At 39.3% G+C, this 21,238-nt stretch overlaps 1 protein-coding gene and 1 pseudogene across 29 annotated transcripts in view; one reads left to right on the plus strand and one right to left on the minus strand.

Moving 5' to 3' along the window:
- Positions 1 to 21,238, minus strand: part of NRXN1 (neurexin 1) — a 1,021,444-nt gene that overhangs the window by 618,894 nt on the left and 381,312 nt on the right. The window lies entirely within an intron of this gene.
- Positions 1,658 to 2,235, plus strand: LOC102518131 (annotated as a pseudogene).

Genomic DNA, 21,238 nt, shown 5'->3' on the forward strand with positions numbered 1-21,238 from the left:
GCTGACATCAGCCAGGCCTCCGTGCTGTGCTGGGCAGGAGGGTGTCCGCTAGGGGGAGAGAGCATGTTTCTCATCCCTCTGCAGATGCCCCCAAGCTGAGCCTGGAAACGTGCCCCAGTCTGTCTGTTAAACACGAGTCAGGTAGGTGCCCTTCAGCAAAGCTTCAGGCTTGGCTTCCTTCCCTTGGCTATTAAGATCCATTCGCACAGAATTACTACATGTCTGAGGTTTCTAAAACCCTTTGCGTGGCTCTCAGTTAATGTGCTGGATCCAAATTTCCACCTTGGTTAAGCCGGCCCCAAATCCTCTCCAACCCTGCCCCTGTCAGTGAAGGTCCAAGAACACATAATAACGAAGGGGATGAGAGTAACACCGACAGCTTACTGACCACTTATTAGGGGCCAACTGCTGTGCTAAACTCTTTGAATGCAGCATCTCATGGAATCCTTACCATAAAGCCCTGCCTGCAAGCTACAATGATTACTCCTATTACCTCCATTTTACAGACGAAAGAAAGAAACTCGTTCAAGTTACACAGCCACTAAGTATGAAAGCCAGATTTGAGACTCTGGAAGTCAGTTTCCAGAGTTTCTCAAGGACAAGGGCAAATGACACTAGAAACATACAAACAAGCTTCATAATGTGAACACTGTCAAGCCAGCAGGTAAACTGACACCTGCTGCAGTCTGCACACCCCAGAGGAAAGAGGGGAGTGGGTCATGCTCCTTCGTGCACTTCAGTGGCAAGTCCGTGAGCCCAGAGAGCCTCTGTGGGGAGCAACAGGTGTTCTAACAGCAGCGGCGCAGGGAGGTTTTCCGGGCTTGGGGCAGCAACAGCGTCGGGAGAAGTGACTTTGGAAAGAGAGCTGCTACTCAGTTTAGGGAGTGAAGAGCAAGAAGACTTCTGGGACTCCTCCAGGCTCTCCTCAACCAAGGTAGAAAAGGCTAGAGGTTTCAGCGCATAGACCGTTTACCTCCAAAGACTGTGTAATCTGTTGTGGCAAGCCTGACTGCTTTAATGCTTTAAAAAAAAAAAAAAAAAAAAACCCCAAACAGGAACCTAGATCAGTGGGAAAGATGCTCACGTGAGAAACACCTGTGTGTCATGTGTGTGTGATCACAGAGGAATTCAGAGAAAAAAATCCAGAGGAAGAAAACCATCATCCAAGTGCAGAGGACAAAACTGCCATCGAAGCACCAGCGTCAGGAAGCCTGTCATGAAGACGGGGAAGCAGAACAGGTTCCTGGGGCACCCGGCTTAGGAAGGCATCCTACCAAACAGACCAAAATCTATGCAGCGTTAAGAGCTGCCAGTCCTACAAAGCCCCTGGCCTGCACCAAGCGAGCACACCCCTTTCCTCCCCTCCACCTCCACGCCCTGCCCTCGGTCATCTCAAACTGAAATTACCTAAGCTCAGATTTGTTTTGCCATTTATCTGAACAGAGCAATTGGTTTTTGATCAAATGTTATTTCTTGTGAATCCTATAAATTTAAGCATGATTAGGTGAGTAACTTCTGTGCGGAATAACTAAGGGAACCCATTTCATGTGAATACACAAAAGATATTTAGAGAATGTTTTCGTCAATCTTGTCAGCCCAGCTGCACTCAGTACTTGCACACTAACGAGTGGGTTGGACGTGAACCCACAGTGCCGTTGTCACCTAGCCCCAGGTGAGACGAGTATGATGAAGGAGACCGACTTTACAAGTATGTACATTCCTCCCATATCTCCTCTATTTTTTTAAATAATGCAAACTGTACGGTATAAAAAACACAGATCGCTGAAGCACCAGCAGCCAAGATGAAGTTCAATTCTTTTGTGACTTCTGACGGAAGCAAGACCTGTGACAGGCATGTCAGTGCACCTTCCCACATTTGCAGGAACATTACGTCTTCCTCCCTTTCCAAAGAGATGCAGCTGAAGCACAATATTCAATCTATGCCCATCCAAAAGGATGAAGCTCAGGTTGTGCAAGGGCACTACAAAGGGCAGCCAACTGGCAAAGCAGTCCGGGTTCACAGGAAGAAGTATGTCATCTACACCAAGCGAATGCAGCGAGAAGTCTGCTGGCACAACTGTCCACGTGGGCACTCACCCCAGCAAGGTGGTCATCACTAGACTAAAACTGGACAAAGGCTGCAAAAAGATCCCTGCACGTAAAGCCAAATTTTGCCAAGTAGGAAAAGAAAAGGGCAAACAGAAGAAATAAACAATTGAGAAGATGCAGGAATAAAATAATCTTTTATACAACTCTCACTAAAAACCATTAAAGTGAAAAAAAATGAAAAATGAAAAATAATAGTAAGACATTTAATGTTCATCTTTAGTATCATCAATTTAAAACGATGACTCATAAAAAAAAAAAAAGATTTAGAAAGGAAAATATTTTATGAGTTAAATAGACCCAAATGCAACATCATATTTTTGGAGTAGATCTGATCCCTGTGATTGGTAGTTCTAACGGAATAGAGTTTGTGTATTAATTGCACAATGTAATTTTATTTGTTGTTTGCAAAGGGGAAAGCAACCAAAATTCCCTTGACTTCTGCAGTAACATCTATACGTTTGGGCCATGTTTTAGAAAGAAATGTTTTAAGGGGCAGTGAGAATTTTTATATCCAATACATTCATGCTGTTGAAAACATGCTATTGGATGAGACCTATTAGAAACATTAATGAAAAATAATTATTATCATACACGTGAAGTTGTATGATAATGACACCGTTGGCATCCCAGCCCATGAAACCCACGTAGAGGTATTTTTTAAAGGTAAAATTTATGAAAACAAAACACTAATAGTGACATATTCTTTCAAAATAGCAATGTGAGACATTAATATAAATTGCTTTGGGTCACAGCTAAAGATGGTTCCAAACTGAAAAAGTATATTTGCACTTACCAAAGTATGTTTAAAATTCCTTAGTTTTGTATTTCATATTTGATATCGAGGTCAATCAGGACATACGGTCCTATCTACGTAAACTGAAACTTTCTTCGTGCCTATAAATGTATTTGTCCTAAAAAAATCAAAATATACCTAAGAACTATCTGGCAACCTTCAACACCTCTGTGGGCATCAGTGTGGGAGGGCCACAGGGGAGCCACTGGCTCCAGGTCATCAAACATGGAGAAAGGCCTCCTTATAACTTTGTTAGACACGGTAACGTGTACTGGGCTAAAAATGAACCAGGAAGCCAAGGAGTAAAGCCTTCTAAGACAGAGCTGAGGCTGGAGAAAAGGGGCTGAGAAATGTCTCTTCCTAGAGACCCACAGAAACAGGATAAACAGGCTGTGTGCCACTTATGACTTTATGTTTATGTTTTGGTCTTTGATTCCATTCAGTCTAGTGCCACCTGAATTCTGAAAGATGCTGCTAAACTTGGGGCTGTCTCATTTCCCTGTCTTTCCATATTTCACCATAGGGTCCTCATCTCCTTTCATCCTTCCATCCTATCTCAGTATTAGGGAAGACTCTCATTCTGCTTAGGGCTGACACTTCTGTGATGCTTCATATCCATTTCATTTGTTCACTAATTCAGCCGGCCTCTATTTTGTGCCTATGTCCAAGCCCCTCTCCAAGCACTAGGAGGGGTTCTAGAATGAATAAGGAAATACTCCTGCTCAGAAGGAACCAACGAAAACAATGATATAACGCCAACTGGGGCCCAATTTGTACATCCAGGTTGGAAATTCTGGTATGCTGGAGGAGATGAAGCAATAGGTGTCTATTTTATGAAGTCCCAGTGGCCATCTGGAATAAAATAAAACAGGGCTTTGGAAATGATGGTTAATACCCTAGGGTGCTAAGTATAAGACACTCCACCAAGAAAGAGGAACATATTCTTAGAGTATGATCTGATTTAATAGAAAATACGTTCTTAGTTTTGAAAGTGGAAAAGAATTTGATCTCCAATTAAATCCTTTTTGAAATATAAGAGATGCTTTGGAGGTTACTCAATTGTTCTCTGGATTTTTTTTCCCCCCAGAGAGTGGGACATGTTTCAAATTCTTTGATTGTGATTGATGGTCCAGAGGAAGAAAAGATACCCACCCACCCCTGTTCCAAATGAGGAAAGTACCTTAGCAAGGGTGCCAGGGTCAGCATTTGAAACTATGAGGAGGAACAGTTCTCCCTGGCAGACAGATGTAAGTTAATGCTAACAGATCAAAGAACAGCACCCACGGTGGTCTCAGGAGGACTGGAAAAGCTGCCTCATTGAATGCACATCGCTTGGAATTCTGCTGTAAAGAAGGAGCACTTGAGGGGATAGGCATCCCAGCTATTTTTTCAAGGGAGGGCTTAGAGCTCAACACGATCTTAATTTCCATTGCTGTTAATAACTGTGTTCCTTAAAAGTTCCCCTCCAGCCTACAGTGGCATGAAGAAATGAGGCCCAAGTGCTAACACAATGCAAAAATAAATAAAGGCTATAAAATAAGAATAAACAACATGTTATAGAAGCTATTATCTTCCTGGCATTTTCAATTTCTCTCTCCTAATGGCTCCCTAAAACTCTGGTAGTGGTTTCCCGTAGGAAAACTAACTTTTCAAAAGCATATTTATTCCCAGCTAGATTAGAACTGATTTTCACATTTGTTTTGATTTCACAGTTATGATCAGGAGTTAGAAACTTCCCTTCAGCATTAGACTTCTTCCATCAATAGTCCAAATAGTCTCCTTCTGCTCATTGCCAACTTTCTTTAAAAAAAAAAAAAATCATTGCTTCTCTCTCTCTCTCTCACTATTCACTTTTTCCTTAACCTCTTGCAATCTGAGTTCTTAGGACAATTGCTCTTACAGAGCTGACTCCATTACCTTTTCTCAGATCCTGTCCTTTCTCAGGCCATGTCTTTTATACTAATTGTTACTGTTACTCATAATGTACTGCCATATTTTTTGAAGCATTCCCTTCATGTGCTTCTATGTTGATACATACTGTTTCAAATTGTCAGAATAACCCTTTGCTATCCTCACTCATTACACAAAAATCTCACATTTAAAGAGGTTGTACAATGTATCGAGAGTGCTAGACTCAAGACTGGAGTGCAGATCTGTCTAACTCCAGATCCTGGGCTCTCTCCATTCTCCCTTTGTGCCTGGACTGGAATGCTGTGTAGTTCACAACAATTCCATGGCGACCACTAGAAGAAATGGCTTGGCCAGGTCAAAATTACAAAGAAAAAGCTTTGTATCTGGCGGAACAGATGGTGAACTTCGCTGGTTCTCCCTAGGAGGAAGGCCCCATCTGCCCATCCTGCGTGGAAGCCTTCAGGGGCCCCGCCCGACACCGGTCAATGCAGACGGGATTCCCCTAGACTGTCTGGAAGGAGTCCTGCTGGATTTCTCCTCAGGTCTTTACAAGGTCTATGGAAATTTCTTCTAGGACCTGGTTCTTAATAAGCCAAATCATATGGAGGGACCAGCCTGGGGGAGGGCCATGGCTCCGTCCTAGGCTTGATCTTGGTCTCTGTCCTAGCTGCCTAGATGAGAATAATCCTCTACCCATCCCACATCCCTTAAACCTTCGACTGGTGTGTGTCAGTGGCCTCAGTGTCTCTGACACGCTGCAGCAGCCCGAGAATCTGCTTTTAAGGACCTACTTCCTCCTCTATAAGGCCCTTGGGAGCTGTCCTCTCCTGTAGCCTTCCTAACCCGCTGTTAACTTACTGTCCTAGACTCTGGGATACATCCCTTCCCCTCTGACCTCTTCTCTTCCCTGTCTTCTCTCCCCACCCTTCCTTCCTCACATGGGTGATTCTCAAGGTTCTGGTGGTTCCATTCTCTTCCCGTCTCTCCTCGTTACCTTCCCAGATGGCTATGTCCACACTCAAATTTTCAATAGTTCCTCCATGTGAATGGCTCATACTCTTTCTCTTGAGCACCTGTCCTGCATTCCATGGCAGCAAAGGAACCTCTCTGCAGGTTTCTGAGGCACAAAATAGGTTTTCTCATTTGCTGCCCAGCAGCTAGTGCACACGTGGAATGCCACTGTTCAGCACATATTTTTTGAAGAAATAAATGAATGAGTCTCCTTCTGTCTCCCCTCATTACCTTTCTCAATGAGCAAGTCCATTTCCAAAGCTTCAATACCTCCTCTGTGTCAACTTGTTGAACAAATAAATGAATGAGTTTAAAACAATACTTATTTTTTTTCACCTTTATCCAACACTCTCCCTGCTGCTGCCCTGAAACAGGCTTTAGAATCAGACTGAATTAGTTCAAAACTTTGTTCAGTATATTAATAGGATGAAGCCTCAGGCAAATCACCTAGCTTTCCTGAGCCATTTTCTTAAGGGGGAAAAATCAGAGAATAATGATCACTCCACTTGTTTATTATGAAGATTAAATAGTACGTGTAAAATATCTCAGTGCCAGCCATATTCATGCTTGTCAGCTCTAATTCTATCCCTCCTGTCTCATTTAAACCTCACAAGTATCTCATGCGGTAAGTACTTTCATATCTCTGCTTTATAAATGAGGCAAGGAGGAAACAGAGGGACAGAGAATGTGACTTACTTGCACAAGGTCATCCCAAAACCAAGTCCTAAGCAGTATTCCTCCAAGACCCATGCAAGTAACCACCTCACTGTTAGATCACAAGCTCACTCAGAGGCAGGATTCAGACCTTATACAAATTGATAAACCAAATGGCTCCCAATAAAATGAACCTTTAAAAGGTGATCACTAAATACTGAAGACATAAGCAAATATGTTATGTTTTGAAATCTGACCTCCCAGCTTGATGGTACGCTATTTCAGGGGAAAGTTTCTGATTGTCTCCCACAAAGCTAACTGCGATATACTCAATAAACATTCTTGACTTAAAGATTATGGTATAATTGAGAAAACATCCTTGGTCATGCTTTTCCAAAGACATGAGGGGGTAGATGTTTCATGAAAGAAAAATTTTAAGATAAGGAAAAATGAGAAAGAGAAGTAATTCAGAGCCAACATGCTTCAATGAAAGTTGTATGAGTCAACAACCCAGAAGCCAAGTCATAACCCCTTCATCAGAAGAGGGAATGCATGATTGAGAAATCTGTCCAGCTAACTGGGGCTGAAGCAGTTGCACTTGAAAAGGAAGTCATCAGAAATGGCTTGATGTTTTCTATAAGAAGCTAGAAAATGCATTATAATTCCAATTGTGGATAGAAATTTAATGCATTTTAAACAGAGTGGAGAGGGTGAATAATTGTTTTGTCAGTTGGTGGAGTGGATTTTAGTCATCTCAGTAACTATAAACCTAATTGAAGGAAAGCAGAAAGATGTATTGGAAATTGGGGGATGCAAAATTAAATGGAGGAAAGCAGACTGATTGCTTATATGAGAAATTAATATTGCAAATTTCCTAGTCAGAGTTTTAGACTAAATGAGGAACAAAAATAATAATTTAGAAGAGATGTATCTGACTTCAAAAGCAAAAAGAAAGAACTGCTCAAATACAGTGGATTGTTGAAAAGCTTAAAAAAAAATTCTGAAGTGAACTATTTTTCTTTGAAAATGATAAGAACACACATAATATAATTGCTCACTAGAATTCTATTATAGTTATATTTGCACAGTGATAGATACATTATCATCTGCAGAGTTTGGCTATGATTGGAAACTAAAAATAAGCGAGGAGGGGGGTCAAAATTCCCAACTGAAAATATTAAGATTTGCTTTCTGTGGCAAGGAACAGAAATAAATGTGGAATACATGTTTTACGGGCCCTGCACAAGCTCACAACTTTACTTAGAAGTAAAGTTTCCAGAGAAATAACTGAAGTGTGATCTTTCTCCAAAAGCTCTTGATAAACTTTTCTGTTAGATGATGACAGCCAAGAAACTCAAGGTTAATTTGAGAGATGCTTGTAGACTCAGGTGGTCATTAAAGCTCTGGTAAGAATAAAGAGAGAGAAAAATGGCATGAAAGATTCTGACATTTAAAAAAAAAACTGACAATGGGAAAATGCCTTTTCACATTCTAAGTTCATCTATAAATGAAAATCAGGGAAAAGAAATATTGGGTAATGTTGTGGCTGCTTCTTTCAACTTGGTTATTATTGTACTAAATTGAAGATTTTATTGGGTGCATCAAAATTACTCAACTTATTAGAGACATTGTTGCAAATAATAATAATGATGATGATAACTTGGGAGAAACCACTTCATCTTGCTGTGCCTTAGTCTCCTCATCTGTGTAATTAGACTTTTTTTCCCCCCTAACCACTATGATATATACCTCAGTATTTTATTCTGATGTTAAAGTTTTATGTTTTGGGGATAACATGACTACCTAAGAAAGAAGTTATAAGTAAACTAAATCAGAGTTCTGAAAGGATCCAATATGCTTAGGTATTTGAGAATTAAACTTTCGAATCTGTCCTACAAATAGAGTAATATTAGGTTTCACATGTGTGCTAGACACAGGTTTTAGGATGCTACTGAAACAGCGGAAATTTGAATGAGGTCAGATGCAGCATGCCAAAGGCTTGTGTTAACTCAAGTGATAACGAGAGTAGCTCTCAGAAATCATGACCTTGACTTCTGCAACCTAATTCTAAGAAAAGTCAGTTGCTCAGAAAGTCCAAAATGGTCATCTTGGAAAATGCTTAAGAAATGGGAAGAATGGAGAGAAGAGTCTGAAATTTGAAATTAACCCTCACATATTTTTTTTAATTTTCATGATAATTTTACTGTGCATTAACACCTATTTTAAGTAGACTTTCATGAGTTTGTATAGTGTTGACCTGGAAGATTTAAAAACCACTTCAATTTAGTTAGTGTCTGCCAGGTCTGCCTGCACATTGTAGATTAGAGTGTATTTAAATACCATGAAAGTGTACTGTTGCATAAGACAGGTTTAGCTCCTTCTTTGCTCTGAGGCAATTTTATCTCGTTGGTTAGTCAGACACAAATCAGTTGTTATCAAACAGAACTATGACATCTTCCATACCTGCATTACTCGGTGGTTCCATGAAGCTAGGGAAGGAATCAATAATCACGTGGAAGCTGGTGGAGGGAGCTATACCATGAAAGAGTCTGGAGCAAGAATCCTAAGATCTATTTCTCTACCTAGCTCTACTACTGGTTAACAGCAAGGCCAAAACATGCCTCTTCAGTTCTCCCTTCATGCTGAATAGAACTAAAGGACGCCATCTTTTCTTCTTCTTTAAAACTGCATGGCTCTATGGAAAAGGCTGGGAATCTTAATGCTAAGATTAAACGGATTCCATTGTATTTCACCCAGATTGGGGAAATTCATCAAATAGGTGGCACAGAAAATACAGGCAACCCCACATACATTATATTGGATATGGGATCTCAGAAAAATACAGCATCTCAAGTTGATGGATGGGAGAGAGAGTAAACATCGTCCCCCTCCTCTGCCTCAGACCAGGTTTTGGCATCCTGGAAAAGTCTACTGAAAGCTAGATTAAATCATGCCTCCTAATTTTTTTTTCTTCAAGTTCCATACAGATACCCTTTGTATTTACGTTTTAATTACATTTATCTTTAAAGATTTTGTCACCATTCAGAATTTTCTTCTTTGAATCATCATGCACCTTCTTATAGTTGAATAGCTCTTATTTTTGAATTTTGGATATGTTATTTTTTCCCACTAAGAAAGAGGATTATTAAGAAGCTCTCTCCCCCTCTCTATCTCTTTCTTTCCTTCCTCCCTTCCTTTTTTCCCAATAAAATTATTGAAGGTTCAGATACAGTTTCTATTCTTAATAGAATACAAGGGGATATGGATTCTGGCGAAGAGGGAAGCAGACTGTAATAACGCACAGGTAGGAGAAAGCACTTTTTGAATCTCTTCCATCTCTCCCACTGGCACTTTCAGCTCGTCCCGCGCTTACACCTGCAAAGGTGGTTCCTCTCTCATTGATTTCTCTTCTTTAACGCAGTTCAGCCCTAGAGCCAGGAGGGATAGACTGGCATAAGAATCTTCCCTTCAAAGAACAGAAGACATAGTTGGCCTCTGATATCTCCCTGGTCCACGTTAAAAATTTCCAGTCTAAAGCTTTCCTAGACACCAATTCCTAATAATATCATGCTCAAAAAATCTACTCTCTGGCAGAGATCTCTTGCCTGTTCACAAGCACCACCCCCTCCTAGAATCAAACTGTTATTTAAAAAAAAAAAGCTACAAGGCAACTATGTGCAGAACCCATCAATCCACCTTTGCTACAATACAGGGAGGTATACAACCGTGGTAGCATAGCAGTGTTTTGAATTTTTTAAAACCCTGAGTGTTTTGATCATATGCCCTATGACTGGGCTGTGGAACCAGCTACAGGTTTAAAGTGATGAAACTTGTTTGATTGAAAACCATAAAACTTAATGAGAACGCTGAGCTCCCAGCATCAAAGTAGGTGGTTGCCGCAGAAAGCCTTCAAGGGCCTGGGCAGAGAAAGAGTCTTACATTTCTGCTGCTTCTTGATAATCTGATTCTGGAGGCTTTGCCCAACTTTCCTTAAGAGCAGGGTGCAGCGGGCGGAGGTAGGGGTGGAAGAAAGAAAGAAGGAAATGTAAACTAAGCAGGCAGATAGAAATCTCTTTCAACCCAATTTTTTCTTAGATCTTAGGAGTTTTTGTTTGTTGTATTGCTTTGACTTGGTTTTGATCAGGGAGGGAAAGTTCTTATCTTTTCCTATCTTTTGGGGATAATGAAGGTCATTCAGCGTGGAATGTGAGAACCTTTTTGGCCAGAGGGCTTCTGAGAATAGGACTTTCAGATAGCTTTACGTGAAAAATGCTTATCTGTGTTTGCAACCACCACCCCAGGAAGGGCTTTGGTTCAGAACTTAAACCTTATTGTAGGAATGGACTTTAAAGTACACAAAGCTTAATCCCCTCACTTGACAGATGAAAAACCCAGCGCTAAGAGAGGTTAAGTGAAATTCACTGGGTCACGCTTCACGCGGGCTGGCCAACTTCCAGAGTCCTGCAGTCCAAGTGATCAAAAACCGCATTCCAGGAAGCCAGTTTTTTTCCTTCCTTCACGCTTCCCCTGCTCTTGTTCCTCCCTCCTTTGAACTCGGAAGAAAAGTATCTGGTTTCATTGCTTTGTTTTGGTAGAAATATATAGACTTGTCTTGGGTTGGTATTTTTGATTCTTTCTTCTCCAAAACTCATCAAGTCACCTGATTCTACCTTTGATGTACCTCTGGACTCTTGGTTATTCCCCTCTAACATCACTCCCTTGATCTGTTTCAGGATTTTTTTTTTTTTTTAATCTGGAGGCTTAGGGTCTTTTGATCATTCATATTAAATCCTAGCCCTATTACAGACTTTTCTAGAAGTATCCATGACACCCTATAACAAAATAGTAGTCTCTGTTAAAGTCCTTGCATCATTTGCATCTGTATCACCTTAAATTTCTGTTAAAAATGCAGGTCCATTGCTAAATCAGAAGCTGTGGGGACAGGGATCTGCAGTTTAATGAACTCTCAGGTGATTCTTACACACAAAACTTTCAACCACTGGAGCAGCCATAGCCTGTCATCATTTTATCCACTGTCTACGTCACTTCCTCCAGTTTTCATCCAGCATCATTGTTCACCTCTCTTCCATACATACGTTCCCTGGCCACACTGCCTGATGCCAGGCATTCCCCAAACATGGTTGTTACTCTTTTACAACCATGCCTTTTCTCCAACTCTTCCTCCGTTTCAACTTTGTATCTCGTGTCTTGTAAACATGGAGGTACACTACCATTCTTTCAACACTAAGCTCAAATATTATCTCCTTGGGAAAGACTTTTTTTTTTTTGACACTTCTTGACGACACTTCATACACTGCATTGCCTTAGAATGCAGCCCACATCTTTGTTATACAACTTATCTCACTTGAGTGCAGTTATAATCATCTACTTAGGGGTTCCAGAGCACCAACTACGCCCCAGGTTCTAGCACTAAAGCAATAAAGTGACAGTCCCTGCCACCAAGAAAGTCATCTCCCAGCTTGTCTCAACCACAGTCCTCACCTGAACCACAGAACACAGAAAATTATTTGAGTAACCGTTTTCTCAGTTCTCTCAAGGATGATGCATAACCAGCACTATTATGTACGATGGAGCTCTTAGGATATTAGGGCTTAATCTTCTTGAGAAGCCCTAGATGATCAAACACTGGTACAATTACAGTAGCAATGAGTACTGTGACAGAGATAAGCCCAAGGTGAGGTGGAAAAGCAGAGCAAGGGGACCTAATGACCTTTGTGTTTGTTTCTTCTGTACCAAGTCTGATTCTTTTTCTATTCTTACTTAGCATCTAGCACAGTCTCATTTCATGGAGATCATTTAATACATTTTTGTTGTTGTTGAATTGAAAGCATTAGGGTTCATTTGTATGCTTATGTGTCTTCAGAATCTAGCCAAGGCAATGCAAATCATCCCTATTTGTAAATCCAACATCTCCTTCATGCAGGAGACATAGCTGGCACTCACTGAGGGCTTGGTGAATAAATGAACACATTTTGAAGGATCGTTACTCAATTATAAGTACTACAGTACTTAAAAAAAAACTAATATGAATATTAAAACCTTTCCTAGTATGTAAACTACACTTCTGGGTAACCAACTTCAAATTTAATTGCTTCCTGTGTTATGTGTATTTCCAGGACAGAAAGAAAGAGTTTATTACAAGTGCAAGCAAAGTTGGATGAAATGAAAAAAGGCTGCATTTTCCTGGGTGGTAGATGGAGGTAGGTGGTGGCATTCTCAGTATTATTCTAATCTAATAAAGCAAAAGAAGTTTAGTTTGAAAATATTTTCAAGAACAGCCACTAATTACAAATTGAACTTAGAGGAAGATAGTGGGGAAAGGTAAAATGCCATAACATTCTGGTGTCCTGGCGAACTTTTGAGCAGGTCTGTGATACTTCCTTCTCCCATGGCAAAGTCTGCAGCCACTTTACTTCAGGCAAGGTTATCTTTTTATAAACATTACATAAGCATACACTTCGCACCCCTCCCGGGGTTAATGGTTTTCCCATTTATGTCAGTTAAAGGCATCTCTGTGTTCATTTAATCACCAAGAAAATTTCAGGCTGTGTGCTTCAGTTTAGAGAGGTGCCATACTTCTTTGCTGCCTCTAGGGGGCTCTTATTAAAATTCATGGTGCAGAAGCAGCATTTCCCTGAATGGTTCCTTAATGCCTCAAATCCCCAACTGTCTAATTTATATCCAAAGAAGAGTTTACTTCCTTTAGGGCATAACCCATTACGTTACAAAGTTGTTAAAATGTAAATAAATACATAGAAATCTGTTTAAGTTAGCAAATTGTGGTAAAGTAAAAGAATCCTGAATAAACCAAGGCCTAAAAAAATGTAGAGAGTATATGGAAAACTCAGCATAAGAATATCACCATGAAAAAATTATAATTAACTCAAGTAAACCTGCACACAGTGATTTTCAGCACTTTTGCAAGTTAACAAATTTTGCTATGAAAGCAGTACTCTAAAAATCAAATAAAGGTTAAGAGACCTAGTTTAAAATTGTTATTAAAACACACAGATGCTTTACTTTAATGGTCATAGGCTTAGTTCCAACTATTTCCGAAGCAAAAGCTTATTGCTTAGTTAGTAAGTACAACTCGTCCCAAGACTGTATTTGCCTCTAAATTTAGACTGTTGGAGGATTGGCCTTGCATGCTTCCTGGTGGTTTATCTGCCCTCAGTATAATCGGATGCAAAAAACCTGATGTCCACCGCTGGGAAAAGGCCGAGCCCAGGCAGGGGCTCGGGAGGAACTGAGCCTGGGAGAGTTTCTGTAGGCTCTTTGGCACTTTGAGATGCTGAGGCTCTGGCTGTAAGTCTCAGAGTCACTACTGCGCTACTAAGTTGTACACTGTTCTATATTTTGATGTCTGAAATACAGACCGGCTGTTGCAATTGAGGTGCATTCTAGCCTAGATGAACTGGCAGTGTTTAATGCCAATCATAACATGATCGTGCATCTTATAGTCAATGATGTCAATAGAATGTGGTTGTTGAGGTGCTCTAGTTCACTGATTTTTCAAACTTTGATTTGCATATGAAATCATCTGGGGATCTTATTAAAATGTATATTCTAATTTAGTAGATCTGGGGATGAGCATGAGGTTTTCCATTTAACAAGCTCCCAGATGACACTGACAGTTCACAGACCACGCCTCAAATAGTAAATCCCTAGATGGGCTAAGGATTGTTGCTGGGCTTTATTTCCTTTTAAACTACCTAAAAACTACAGCTTTTAGTCACATGCTATTGTTTAGAAATTGTTCTATATAAATTCTGTGTAATTTTACATAAATGTGTTGATCGATGCATGATAAATCAAATAATTATTAAAAAATAGCTAATGGTAATGTTAATAAAGGATTGAATTCAATCATTGGTGTTCGTACCTTTTAGTCTAAGGGACTTGGGGAAGAAAACATTAACAAATAAGGTCAATTTACTCGTTTAAAGATTTAAGTCTCACGTACGAGACTCTGATTTATCTACAAGTGGCAAATGCAAGCAGGAAATACAGTGATTGTGTCTGAAAAATAATGTTACGTGAAATCTGATGATGATATTATCCTTAAAAAATAAAACAATCTATGTATTTGAACTATAAAAATTAAGTGATTTCCTAATTATTAAAAACACACCAGTGTTTTCCTAAAAATTCTGAGCTTCTCAGTCATCTTTACTAATTTTTGATACATTGGAAGGTGGCTATTATAATTCAGGAGAACAAAAGAGGAAAGCACACTGGCTAGAGCCAATAAACGGAGGCTTTCTTCTGGATTCTTTCACGTATGAGTGATGTGGCCTTGATGATGTTATAAATAATTTGTGATCTCCAAGTCAATTCAATTTCCTCACAAAGCTCATAGGACCTAAGTTAAATGAAATGACTTCTAAAATGAGATATGTGTACAAAATCTCATAAACTCGTCTGCAATCAGGACAATCCTTACACTTTGCAGGGTCCAATGCAGAAGTGTAAATGAGGGGCCCCCCCTTTGTTCCAAAGTTATTAAGAATTTCAAGATGGCAACAGGAAGATATTAACCCAAGAGCAGGGTCCTTCCATGTGTAGGGCCCTGGGTGACTACACAGGTCATACGTCCATGAAACAGATATGCTATAGGTCCCATTCCTACCTGCAATCTAACTGTAGTTAACACTCACCATTTACTGAAATATTACAGTATCACAGGCACCATGTTGACTGCTTCAATTACATAGTTTCACTTACTCCTTTAGAGGGAAGGAAAATGAAGCACAAAAATATTAAATTACTCTTCTCAGGTCACACAGCTACTGAGTCTGGGAAACCAGGATTGGAACCCAGGTCTATCTGATTCTAAAGCCACTCCTTTTAACTAATTTCATGAAATGCCAATATATAACTGGTTACTCTCATCCCCATTCGATTCATGTTTAGAAACTTAGGCTCAAACAAATACATGTTTGATGGACAATTCATTTATCATGACCTTGTTTAGATGACCTATGTCAACCTAATTATCTTATATCCTGTTACTTCACACAGACCCTGGTACATAGTTCATAGTCATGCAATACACATGAAACTAAACTGAACACTCACAGTCACCAATTTTTCTGTGTGCAGAATATTTGCTCAACAAAGATAAAAATCTAATTTTCCTATTATTTAAAATCACATGCTTCTGAATGATAACAGAATTATTTTCATTTTAAAGTAATTAATTTGTTTTAAGCGTGTTTCAATCGTGTTGATTCTCCTGAAAAAAACAGACCAATTACCATGCACAGGAATAATTTTCTTCCAAACACAGCACTTGATCCAAAGAACTAAGACAAGAGTATATCATCTCATAACAGAAATTAAGATGAAAACCGAAATAGTCACTTTATTTTGGGTGGATATCAGATTTTTAAAATATGGCTCAAACTTGCTAAAGCACAAGCTTGCATTTATATGGAGCTTTTACTTTTCTTTTTCTTTGAAGTGTGTTTTCTAATCCTTTATGTCTTTTTATCTTTCCTATTCTTTTCCAATTCTGAGAGCAGAACGAATTCATTGTGCTTCAATCCCATATAATATCCTGCCCATTATAGAGCTGAGGAAAGAGAGACGGAGAGGATAACTCAGATTACTTTGTCACCTTCTCTTTGAAAGCATTACAAATTTTCTCTGGCAGAATTAGTCACATCTTCTGCTGTATTTTTAGAGCAATTTTCCATACCTTATTTAAGGAACTTGTATTGTAATTTTCTATCTCCTTGTCAGGTTCTGCTTCCCAGATTCCTAAGTGTGTTGTCTTATTTATCTTTGTGTCCCCAGTGTCTAGTACAGAGTCTAGCACACAGTAGGTATTGATTAATGTTGGCTCATTGAATGCACACACACATACATAAGTGAATGGAACAATTTAAACAAGATACACTAGTGGATGCTGAAATTAAGAAGAAATGTTTTAGTCTTAGATATTATTCATTATTACTTTCTGCTGGGCTAGAAAATACTATATTCTATAAAATGCATCAATTCCTCAGAATTAAAATGTCACTGGACCCCCTACCAAGCCAGGCTATGCTAGCCTGATATTTGAAAGCACTACAGTGCATTATGCCAACTGCTGATACAGTTCCAGACTATGGGGCATCTGCTGAAAATGATGAGAAATAAAAATCTGTGGCTCCCCTGGAAGGGAGGTTGCTACGTTCAAAAAGCTGAATTCCAGACAAGGACTCATCAGATGCTTTGTAGACGAAAGAGCCGAGTTCCACTTCCTCAGGGACCTGAGCAGATGGGACTCCCTGAACCCAATCTACAAGAGGAGTGTCTATGGCAAAAAGCCTGGTTTCTGCCCCAATTGCTTATTTCCCTTGTCCCCAAGGCTACATTGCAAAGAAGCAAACTTACTTGTAGCAATCCATGAAGTCAATACTTTATAGGAATCTAAAAAGTACTTCCAAATGTGTGGGGGGTTTTTTTTGTGTGTGTGCGCAACCCGTTGGATGGCATACGGTTGGCTGCAGAGTACAGAATTTATGACAGGCATTATTATCTTATTTACACACTTAGAGGAGGAAGGGTATGAAGACTTAGAGAGGTGAGAAGAGTTCAAGTCCATACCAGTTAGAAGAGTGGAAGCAAAAATTCCCACTGGAAGCTCAGGTATAACTGGGCACCAGAGAAATACTCCCTGCACCCTCCTCCCTTCTCCCACTTAGACACCCCCTTCTCCAGCATCCTAGCGATCTAGGCTGCAATTTTGTGTTTTCTTTCTCTTCAAGGTTCCTGTAAAGTTCACTTCATTTCATTATACCTTAATAAAAATATTGAGATTAGAAAAAGAGAAGCAAGATTACATTATGAGTAAAGGAAGCAACACAGAGTAGCGGTTAAATAAAAGGACTCTGTGGCCCGATTAGTTAAGGTTCAGATCGTGGCAAATTCTTTAGGTCAGTTACTTAACTTCTGCTGTCCCCAGGTCCTCATTTGTCAAACAGGGATAGTACTAGTGTGTAATTTCTGTCATGCTCAGAGAGTTACTTTTGAACATATAAAGGACTGGAAAAAAATGGTAAGTGTACCCCCCTATGCAATTTAACAATAAAAGCAGTACCAAAGACAAAATGCCGTGTCACGTATAAAAATTGCTTCTCTCCTCCCATGTCTCCCTGGCTGCTATGTTTGAAGCACTAATATCAAATGGTTTCACACAGTTACATTAATTTATGTTTTAAGAGTAAACTGTTATGTTTGCTGTACTGCTGATGCCCCTAGGCACAAGACTATTGGGTAACTCACTGGATGTTGCAGATATTACATGAGAAATAGAAAATGCTTAATATATTATCACTACTCTGGAATATATATCAGCTCCCTGATCGTTGCAGCAATAGCTCTGACTTTTACCATCCCTTTTTATAATGCCTAGTATAATCCTCACCACAATTAGGTACCGCAGAGTTTATATCATGGAGTATGTTGGGATGAGCTCATTCAGGCAATGTGCTTTAACTAGGAGAAGTACCCAACTTACGGATGCAAAATCAAGGGCAGGGTGCAACCTCACCACTCAGACACGTGTTCTGCTGAGATTTCAGGGGCCTCATTTGCATAATGAAGATATCATTATTATTACTATTATCTTCACACTGGTTCTTGGGAAGACATCCTCAAAAAGGAAAGAGGTTAAAAGAAGTTAAAAGAGTTAAAAGAAGCTGTGGCCTGCTGCCGTGAAAATGAAAAGAGGCAAGGGTAATTGACCTCTGTTTGCATTTTAGTGCTGACAATTTATTACAGCAAAAGAGTCGAAGCACATTTCTGTATTTCCAAGATCTGAAAGAAATTAGGCAGGGCTTATAATAAATCAGGTTAATGGCACATGAGAATTTGTCAAATTCTTTGACATTCCCACAAACTCCATCTTGCTTTCTCGTTAAATTTTTAAAAGCAAACTGCCATCTCCTGTGTTTTAAATCAAGTGGAGAAAATTTATTTTCTGCCTAGAGCCAGAACTTTTGCCCAAAACACCGTAAGTCAATTTGCCTCCTCTTCAGCTGGGCTAAACTAAGTGATCTTAACAAGTCACTTAACCAAGACCTGGCCCACTAGGAAAACAGCCCAGAGCCAAGGTGTGAATCCCCATGTTACAGGAATCCCTCTGTACTTCTGTACAGTCTATTATTTTGGCGGCATTAGCAAAATCTATCTTAAAATGGTTCACGAAATTGAAGACTTTTTTTAAATAAAGATAATTAAGGTAGAATCTATCATCTTTAGCTATATAATAATACGGTGAGACAAAATATGGGGATCTGTATGGAAAATGTTTAGGAAGAAGTGAGATGGGAATGCAAAAAGCAATCCTCTTCCCAAAAGAATGAATGAGGCATGTGGAAAGGTTAACATAAATGCATTATAAAATGTCACCGACCCATATATAGACTGTGACAATGTAACAGGAGAGGAAAGACAGACACTATCTATGGGCATCAGGTACCCTGACAAGGAAGAGTCTGGAAAAAATGAAAACCTGGGAGAACTGTGTTTAATCATGACTTTGCAGACCCTATGAGGAGATCCTCCCTAAAGAAGTCCTCCCTCTTCTCAAATTGCATGATTTATAGACATCGGTGAAGATCTCCTTATCCTCCAAAGTTCCCTCCAGGTCCAATTTCTCCAACAGGTCATAAAGCTTTTTGTTTCAAAATTGGAAAAATAACTTGAAATGCAAATTATGCCATGGATTTTTGTTCTTTCATGTAAATGACAGGCACTCTACCCTCTGAGTAATGAAATAAGACAGAACAGACACCTGAGAACCCACATCTAATGAACTGGTTCTACCATAGAGGGGATAAACTGTGAGGCCTTCAGAGTCCTCTAGAGTCCTCTTTTGTCCAAAGAAGAAAAATAGGAATTAAAGGGTGTCTGCATGAAGAAAATATGGCACCTCTTTCCCCAGTGCTGATACTGGTACGTTGTGGGAATTACAGCAATATCACCCCCGCAAATGGCAGAGGGGACCACGCTGATAACGTGTAGGAATCAACTATTTTTTCACGGTGGGTGAAAATGCTTACATAAGAGAATATTTTCTGAACCTCATCCACCTCATAGCATCTTCCAAATTTTTAGTGCTAAAAGTTTCTCAGTGTAATTAAAGGCTGTGCTGATCTAATTAGGTTGACAAAATTTCAGGAGGGATTTAATTCCCCCTAGCATTTCACTTATTTATTTTTTCTAGAATCAATCCTTAGGCTCATCCCAAGCATTTAGTGGTAGAATTCTAAATTTCCTCGCAAATGCAGTGTCTCTGCTCGCACAACTCTTTGTAAAACCTCCAGCAAGTACACAAGGCTAAAGACAAACTTCAAATACAGCATTCGAGGTCCTTTATCAAAAACAATTCTTTCCTCCCTCCTCAGTTTCATTCCCCTACTAACAAGCTCTGTTGAATAATCTTCACGCTGCAGGAGGGAAACAGGTGTTTCAAAGCACTTTGGAGGCACAAAGAGACGAAGAAATGCGTAATAGCAGAAGCAGATCCTGAGGCAAGATTAATGAGAGGGCAGCATGACCCTTCCTTCTAAGTCGTTTACTACAGAAGCCCTCGTGGTCAAAACATTGGGATGGAAGCACGTATTGTGAGTTTTCCATTATCTTTGATTATTAAACAAACAAGACAAAAACCTCTAATGAGCACCTTAGGAATCAATTGTGATACTTTTATATAGAAAAATGCTTTCCAAGCAGTCTAAGGTGAATGGACAGCGCTGCAGGTGTCCTCAGACAGACTCCGAGTATCTCACTTGGACACCATGGCTGAACTTTCTATGGCGACCTCTAATTCTCTCTCCTGCTGTAGCAGTCACTCAAAAACTGCTTGTTAGGAAAATTAAGTCTAATTTTAAATGATCATTAATTCTTATCTAGCAACATATATTTCAGGTTTTAGTGAATGGTATAAAAAATGAAAAGAATATAAACAAATGTTTGTGCCTGAGAATGACTAGTATTGCTTTCGTAAAAATCAGATTGAAAAAGCTTATTTTTAAAGACCTGTTAACCTCTAGGAATTTCATAGATGTGGGCTATACGTGATAGTAATCTATTATTTACAATTTTTCCTTTAACTTTTCTCAAATTTATATCCTCGAAAGTCATTTTCAGTAACCTCGAACATTTCTCCAAAGGTTTTATTTATGAATTTATTAATGATGAAAATATAATTTTTAAAAAACTACTTTGATCCCCTTATCATAAATTCTTGGCAGTTGAAAGCTCTTTCTCAGTTTGAACAAAGTATTATATGAAGTTTAGGTTAGGTTTGGCCAAATTGTGTTGAAATAATTTTACTTCAAAATTTGATCATCACTAAAATAAATAAATTTCTCAATGAGAGCTGGTTGCTTTATATGCAAATCAAGTCTCATTTCAAATGAGCTTTTTCAAATTCCATACAAGGAAAGCCCTAACTACTAACTGCTACAGTAGATTATGGGTTGTTTCATTATGTGGAGCATTTTTTTTTTTTTTTACTTTAATCTTTAAAGAATAAAGATGTGAATTAGTGAGAGTGGTAAGCCATCCCTATTTTTGTATCTTGAGTGCCACTGTTTTACAACGGAACAGAGCCAGCCATTCAAATATTATAACTTATCTGACAATATTCTGTCCTCTAATATTGTTACCCTTTCATTGCTCTTGGTTGGGACAAATAACTTTTTAAGGTCTGTTTCCCCATTTCCAAAATAAAGAGGTTGGATT

Source organism: Camelus ferus, chromosome 15, assembly GCF_009834535.1.
Source record: "Camelus ferus isolate YT-003-E chromosome 15, BCGSAC_Cfer_1.0, whole genome shotgun sequence".
Taxonomy (NCBI): Eukaryota; Metazoa; Chordata; class Mammalia; order Artiodactyla; family Camelidae; genus Camelus; species Camelus ferus.